The following is an 8443-nucleotide window of genomic DNA, read 5'->3' as shown; positions in this document are numbered from 1 at the left end:
AGTAATCCAATGGGAAAAATGGGAAACAGAACTAAACAGAGAATTCTCGATAGAGGAATTTTGAATGGCAGAGAAACACTTAAAGAAATGCTCAACATCATTAACCATCAGGGAAATGCAAATCAAAACTACCCTGAGATTTCACCTTACACCCATCAGAATGGCTAAAATCAAAAACTCAAGTGACAACACATGCTGGTGAGGTTGTGGAGAAAGGGGAACCCTCCTCACTACTGGTGGGAATGTAAACTTGTACAACCACTCTGGAAATCAATCTGGCGCTTTCTCAGACAATTAGGAATAGCTCTTCCTCAAGATCCAGCTATACCACTTCTAGGCATATATCAAAAAGAAATCTTATTTATAAGTATGGGCATATTCTAAGGTGCTAAAGATTAGAACTTCAATATAAATTTTTAAATGGAATAATCTCAACCTGGAACAGTCTAAATTCACAAGACAGTTATGAACATGTTCCACAGGGTATAAAATGCAAGTATATGAGAAATATTTGTGTTGGTCAACTTCACATTAATATGACACACACCTGAGGCAAACAGCTTACAAGAAGGAAGGATTTATTTTGGCTCATGGTTTTAGTGGATTCTGTTCATAGCTTCCTAACCTGTCACTGTGGGCAGATGAGGTGACATATGAATCATGACAGAATTATGTGTCAGATGAGGTTTGTCCATCTCATGGCAAACAATAGATAAAGACGAGCAAGGACATAGTGTGAATATCAAGGGCATACCCCCAGGGAACTGACTTTCCTCCACTAGGTATTTCCCCACAGTTTCAATCACCTTTTAATAGTGCCAGAGCCTTAACACCAAACCATTAACATATGGGCCTTTAATGACATTTACTATCCAGATCGTAAGGAATGTTTCTCTTTAAGGATTGATTTCAGTCTTATCCTCTCTCTGTCTCTCTCTCAATCAGTCAATAACTTCTTCTCAGGAATACAATTGCTCAATATTTTCCTCAAGAATATCTTGTTCTAACATAATGTAGATTTATACTGAGTGTTGAATGAGTATTTCATAAGGACTTCAGATCTTTCCATTGTAAGATAACAGTGGTAGATGTTAAAAATTTCTTCCTGGGAGTGTTTGACAGATCTAGGAAAATCAATTGTATGGATGATTGACATAAAGCTTTATCATGCAGTACTTAAAAGGAGAAACTGTGAAGGTAAAGGCATAGTTGTTCAAAGGCAAGCACCACCACCAATCATTATTACCTTTCACCAAATTACTTAACTTTTCCTAACTTCAGTGACTTTGTCACTAAAGGAAGATTATCAAGATCTGCCTTGAGGGGATGCTGTAAGCATTCAATATGAAAATAATGTAAACTGCCCAAAGCAAAGTTTAGTATAAATACTCAGTGCATCGCTGGAAGGATCTATAACCTGTATATGCTATTATGTGTAGTAATTCTGTACATATACCATTTGTGTCTCTATATTTGTGTTTATGTATCATATATATATACACATATATATATATATACATACATTTAGTTCCTTTATAGATATGTGAAATTTTATCTTTCATACATATTGACTAGTATTTAGATTAGGTTATTAACATTTAAGATGCGTATTTAGGTAATTAAAGAATCTAAAATTGCTGATATGCACCAAGAGGCCAAAATCACCTTGAGAGAGTATAATTTGTTTTTCTCAAAGAGCATCCTTGGTATATCGGGCTGCATATTGAAATACGGTTTAGGATGATTTATAAATGTCTGATTATTCAATGAATACATTGCAAATATCCCACAATTGTGAATTGGATTTGCTAGATGTATACTTAAATTGATATTTTAATGTAATTTAATGTAAATGCTAATATAATAAATATTAATCCAAGTCAAACATTGACTAATTTATGAAACTCGACTTTCCAGAAAGATGCAATGATTTGCAATTGCTTAGTACGTATAAAATATTTATGTATCTTGTGCTACCTGGAGAAATTAAAGTTCTCTGTGTCCCCGAATTATTTTTTCAGCTGAAGATATGTTAAGAGCAGTGTGGATATTGAAAGGGCTAGGCAGAAAAGAGGCAGAGAAATCTCTCTTATGTCCTTCCTGGAATCAGATCTTCCTTTAGCCAGTAGGAGACAAAGGTAGACTACATAGACAGAAGAAAAGGATTTAAACTGGCTGGAGGCAGGAGATTGATACAACCACAAAGCTGGATTAGTTGTTTTTCCTTTGTCGTGATGAAACACAGCTTGCAGAAGTCAGTTATTTTGGGCTTAGGGTTCCAGAGGGATAAGGACCCATTGTTTCAAGTAGCCATGACAAAACTGGCAGGCAAGTGGCAAGAGCAGAAACTGAGAGCTCACATATTCAACTGCATGCACAAAGCAGGGAAAGTGAGTAAGCTAGTGACCTGAGGCTTTAACACCTCAAAGTCCACCCTCAAGCAATAAAAACATAAGGCCACTCAAAACTGGCTGGAACAAACATGGCTGGCTGAGACAACCACTAAATTCATTATAAAGGCATGTCTGTAGTTAGCCAGCCTCGTTTATCTGTTGCCACGATGATCCAAAAGTTCCATGTATAGATGGAAAAATAGGGTAATCCTGTTCTAGTAAAAATCCTATTCATTTAATTTTCTCACCAGTTTCCTGGCTGGTAAAGAATCCCTCACTTCACAAGTCTGACAAAAATATGAATGGCCGAAGATCCAAGGCTATGGGATTCTGTCTTGAGGAACACGCATTCCCTTCCCTGAGAATATGCTAAAATAAAATATGACAAGCCTTCCTCCAGTTCTTTTTTTATCTCACTTCTGAAAGCTTCCTCTCTTGGTGACCGTGGATCCTGGAAATCTTATTTAGAGCTCTCAACCCAGTTTCTGTACCTCCAACCAACAACAAAACTTGACTTAAATCCCATCTGCAATGACTCTTCACTATTGACTCCAGACTCTGGGTGGACCTATTTTAAGAAAACTGGACAGGCCTTTTTATAAGAGTTGGTTGGTTGGTTGGTTGGTTGGTTGGTTGGTTGGTTGGTTGGTTGGTTTTCTCAAGATAAGTTTTCTCTGTGTAACCTGGGCTATCTTGGGCTCACTTTGTAGACTAGGCCGGCCTTGAACTCACAGAGATCCACCTACCTCTGCGTCTACCTCCCAGAGTGCTGGATTACAGGCATGTGCCACCATGCCCAGCTCCTTTTTTAAAGTATTAACAGAGCAATAAGAAAACAAAGAGGACTCTTATACCTACTCTCAGTAAAGTAAATCTTACTTTGAAGCATAATTTCATGCACATCTCTTACAAAGTGAATTTCCCTACAGAAAAAAAAATTATTAAACAATGTTAAATTTTTTAACAAAGCATTATAGAAAAAAATATGAAGTTGACATAACTCTTTTAAGGAAACACAATTCATAATATGGATGAAAAGGTCTAGCTAAGTAAGATGAGCAAAAATAACATATTATTACATTTAAAAGCAACTCATTATTTCTACAAGAGTGTATGCAATCTCTCCGTGTGTGTGTGTGTGTGTGTGTGTGTGTTTTGTATGTTTTTTCTGATGCTCTAAAGGTTCAGTATTTTTCATCCTCCACACTGTACTGAAAATACAGGGTTTATTACCAGTATGCAATTTGAGCAAACACTGTTTTTATTATATCATTGAAGTATGGAAGTCTTTTGTTACTATAGCAGAACTCTACTATAGCATCTGACTGATACATTTTTGCAATAGGAGTCCTGGCTCTAAGAGGGAATAAACTGAGAATTAAATAAAAATGCTCAGAGGCCATTCGGTTAATCTAATTTAAGGAAACTAACATTTGAACAGGGTAGATTTAAGCAGTTGGGACTCTGGGGAAATTTGAAGTTAAAGATGTATGCAGAACAACGGAAAGAGTCATTTCAGTGTGATAGACAGTTTCTTTTTTTTTTATTTTAATGGGAAGACCACTCTTCTATTGAGTTTTTACTGTGAGTTGGGCTCACTCAGTCCTCATAGTAGCAAGTTAACACAAGCACTTTTTCTGATAGCCACAAATCTTCCTAACTTAACCATAACAGGCACTGTCTCAATATATCCCCATGGCCTGTGAATTAAGGAGAATAGCAGTATAGCCAGGAAATTCCAGCTGGAAAAAGATGATGGGGGAACAAAGAGACAAAGGGAGCATAAAACAGGAGGGCAAAGATGAAGTTAGGAACCTGGGATACTGTCCAAAACAGACTATGTGTAGGAAGACAGCTTAAATATAAATATGACTTTCAAAGATGGTGAAGGAAAATGTGTCAGAAGAACTTACAAAGGTAAATTATATTGTGTTTGGGTGAAAAGTTCTGCAGATATCTGTTAGGTCCATTTGATTCATGACATCTGTTAGTGCCATTGTTTCTTTGTTTGTTGACCATCCATTAATGAGGGTGCAGTGTAGAAGTCTCCCACTATTAATGTGTGGGGATCTATGTGTGGTTTAAGTTTTATTACTGCCTCTTTTAAAAATGTGGGTATCTTTGAATTTGGGGCATAGATATTCAAGATTGTGATATCTTCTTGGTGGAAGTTTCCTTTGATGAGTATGAAGTGACCTTCCCCATCTCTTTTGATTAATTTTGGTTGAAAATCTATTTTCTTGCATATTAGAATGGCTACTCCTGTATGCTTCTTGGGTCTGTTTTCTTAGAAAACTATCTTCCAGCCCTTTACTCTCAGGTAATGTCTATCTTTGTGACTTAGGTGTGTCTCTCGTATGCAACAGAATGTTGGGTCTTGTTTACATACCCATTCCATTAGTCTATGTCTTTTTATTGGAGAGTTGAGTCCATTGACGTTGAGAGCAATTAATGACCAGTGACTGTTAGATCCTTTTATTTTGATATTGGTTGTGCTCATGTGTTTGTGTCCGGTCTACTTTTAGTTTTACTATAGTGAGGCTATTTATTTCCTGTGTTTTCCTGGATGTAGTTAGCTTTCTTGGGTTTTTTTTTTTTTTCCTTCTAGTATCTTCTGTAATGCTGGATTTATGGGTACGTACTATTAAATTTGTTTTTGTCATTGAATATCTTGTTTTCCCCATCTATGATGATTCAAAGTTTTGCTGGGTATAGGACCCTGGTGACATCTGCATTCTCTTAGGGTCTGCATATTATCAATCCAGGCCCTTCTGGCTTTCATAGTCTCTGTTGAGAAGCCAGGTGTGATTCTGATGGGTTTGCCATTATATGTTACTTGGCCTTTTTCTTGTTCTGTATATTTACTGTTTTGCTTGTTATGTGACAGGAGGATTTTCTTTTCTGGTCTAATCTATTAGGTGTTCTGTAGGCCTCTTATATGCATATAGGCCTCTCCTTTAAATCGGGAATTTTCTTATCTGATTTTGTTGAAAATATTTTCTGATAGGAAACTCCTTTTTCCTCTATTCCTATTATTCTTAGATTTTGTCTTTTCATGTTGTCCTTGATTTCTATGATTGTTTGTGTGAGGAATTTTTTAGATTTAGCATTTTCTTTGACGGATACATCAATTTCTTCCATTTTTATCTTCAACACGTAAGATTCTTTCTTCCATCCCTTGTAGTCTGTTGTTACATATGCTTACCTCAAGGAAATTATGAAGTTTTCAGGCAAATGGATGGAGAGTGGGGAAGAGGGAGGGTGGGAGGAGTTGAGGGAGGAGGCTTCAATCAGGATATATAATGAATAAATTGTAAAAAAAAAATTAAAATTAAAACAAAAAAGAAGTCACAAAGGGAGTGGTGGCAGAACAAAGCCATAGAAGTGAGAAACCTCTGAGAATATTCCAGAATGGAAGACAATCACTGTGTTCTGGGCTGCTGTCAAACATCTATGTTAGAAATTTTCAATTGATAGTAGACAAGCAGCATATGGCTTTTTAAGGACTAAGAAATATTTCTGAGAAACAGACATTGACTCCTATAAGCTTTGTGCCACCTCTGTCCTTGCATATTTTGCAGGAGTAATGGGTTAGTATTTATATTTATATTTTGGTGGCCTATAGAGTACCTTCCTGTACCAAAGGCATTGATTGTAGGACTGAAGGTTCTAAGTAGGCATCAGCTAGATACTCTCCAGCGTTCGGTGAATTGTGTGGATGTTGTCCTCAGCCATGATGAGATCTGTCAGTTTGTGGAGAACAACCTATTGTTTTAGCAACAGCCTGGCTTGTTTCAGGATTTTTGTGGGAGCTCTTTGGCCAACAACTCAAGTGGATATAACTCAATTCTAGTACTGGAAGCTTTGTTTTGAAGTTGGGTGGGTAGGAACTTGGAAGAGTTAGGGAAAAGGATAAAACATGGTCAATATATATATATATATATATATATATTAATGTGACAACAAGGCAAAAATAGTGTAAAGATCAAATCAAACTGGACTACATAAGTATGTTTCAGGCCAGCCAACACCCCTGTCAAAAGATAAGAATTGAAATTATAGTTGTTAACAATCTTGTCTTAATCAAAGTAATTTTTTATACCAAAGGGGGTGGAATTATGAGCTCAGAGGCTCAGATTTTAAAATAATTTTAAAAAATATGTGAGAAGTCAAACACAGAGGTATAAGCTTCAATGCCAGCATTGGAAAAGCAGAAGCAGGAGGATCCCTGGAGCTCTTTGGATAAGAAATGCAACCAAATTAATGAGCAGTGAAAGATCTATCTAAAATTATAAGGTAGAGAGTTATAGCAATAACTATTGCTATTGCAATAACTTGGGGAGGAGTGTCACACCCTACCTTTGCTCCTAAATATCTATTTGGGTTTTATACCCCTCTTCAGACCACTGGTTCCCAAATAAAAGACACAGAGACCTTTAGATTTATAATAAACCTTAAAGCACTAGAGCTGGACAGATATCAACCCTCTAAACTATTTTGCTATTTCCAAGCTATACACCCCAAGTTACTACCATAATTGTTCCTGCCTGGCAGATTCTGTTTCATCACACCAGCCTTCATGGTCACTCACTCATGGTCCATACTACCTAGTGGTGACTTCCTTTTCTGCAGCTTCCTCTCATGCCTCTCTTTCTTGCCCTGGTCCCAGGCAAGACTGAATCCCAGGAACCTAAGCTCTGCCCGGCTATAGGCTGTCTAGCCTTTTTATTAACCAATTAACTTATATTAGGTAAAGTTTACACAAAAAAAAACGGTATACTGAGGATGTACTCCTCTCAACTACAATGAGATCTGGGGGTCAGTATTTAGTATTTGAATTTAATATTTGAATACATAGCACCAGATCAATCCCTAATAGAAAGTGACAGAAGAAAACACAATTCTCAATCTCTTGCATCCCACAGTCATGAGCTGTGCACATATATATGCACCTAAATATACACATACATCATACAAAAAATAAAATAAAATTGTTCAAAAATACATTTGTACCCCATAAATGTAAATAATAATTATTTGTCAATACTAAAACTTTAAGTGACAATGAATAGATTATTGAGAGTCTATGGAGTGTCTGTTAACTGCCAGCCACTAGGTCATCATTTCCTGCTTTCTGCTACAGAGGATTCTGCATACCATTAAAAGTTTACAGGTTCTTTCAAGTGTCAAAATTTTGTATCGCTTGTTTCAGGTGCCTTGAACATTTTTTCTTAAGTATTTGGACAGCAGATTCTTTCTCATACACTTACAGTAAATAGTAATTGCCAATGCTATTGGTTACCTTCCAACAACCTTACAGTGAGACCCTATTGATGAAGACACCATGTACTTATGTCATGAAACATGAGGCTTCCATTCAACTAGAAGTATAGCATCCCACAAATCATCTCTCTGACATTCCATATTTATACCTTAACTACATTTTAAGTATTACATAATATTTAGATATTATTCATAGATAAGTGTTTCCTCTTTGCAACAGATGGAGACCATTACAAAAACACAACCAATCAAAATGCAGAGTTGTGAACCTCAGTCCTATTGGAGATATCTTAAATACAAATCCTGCACCTAAGACTCAGGGGTTATTATAAAAATGGGAGAGAAGGATTGTAAGAGCCAAAGGAACATGAAAGTTTTCTGTGAGAGTTTATCTCCTAGAAATGTCAGAAACTAAATCCATAAAATCTCACCAACATGACTGCCTACACATGAGCTGAACAAGAACAATAGACACCTAAAAGTGCATAGGGAAAGCTCACAAGACCTATACCCTACACAAAGAACTATAGACAATGAAGGAATGCTAAGAGTAGGAGAAATAGTCTTCCTCTGAGAAGAATACACTAACTGGTTATTAAATACCAAGTGGTCATTCCTGAAAGCAAACATAGGAATAACACTATACAAACTAAGCAGGTTGTATTTATGTATTTAGAAATACATATATGTAATGTAACAACATATATATGTATGTATGTATGTACATATGCATGCGTGTAGCAACAACTAATGAAAAAGAGACCATG

At 36.3% G+C, this 8443-nt stretch overlaps 1 pseudogene; it reads left to right on the top strand.

The window, feature by feature from the left end:
• Positions 1-4274: 4274 nt before the first annotated feature.
• LOC110557527 (heat shock protein HSP 90-beta-like) overlaps positions 4275-8443 on the top strand; it is a 29998-nt pseudogene continuing 25829 nt past the window's right edge.

The sequence above is a fragment of the Meriones unguiculatus genome, chromosome 8 (genome assembly GCF_030254825.1).
Source record: "Meriones unguiculatus strain TT.TT164.6M chromosome 8, Bangor_MerUng_6.1, whole genome shotgun sequence".
In the NCBI taxonomy this organism is placed as follows: domain Eukaryota; kingdom Metazoa; phylum Chordata; class Mammalia; order Rodentia; family Muridae; genus Meriones; species Meriones unguiculatus.
Note: the sequence above shows the minus strand (reverse complement) of the source record. Positions and strands in the feature narration are given on the sequence as shown.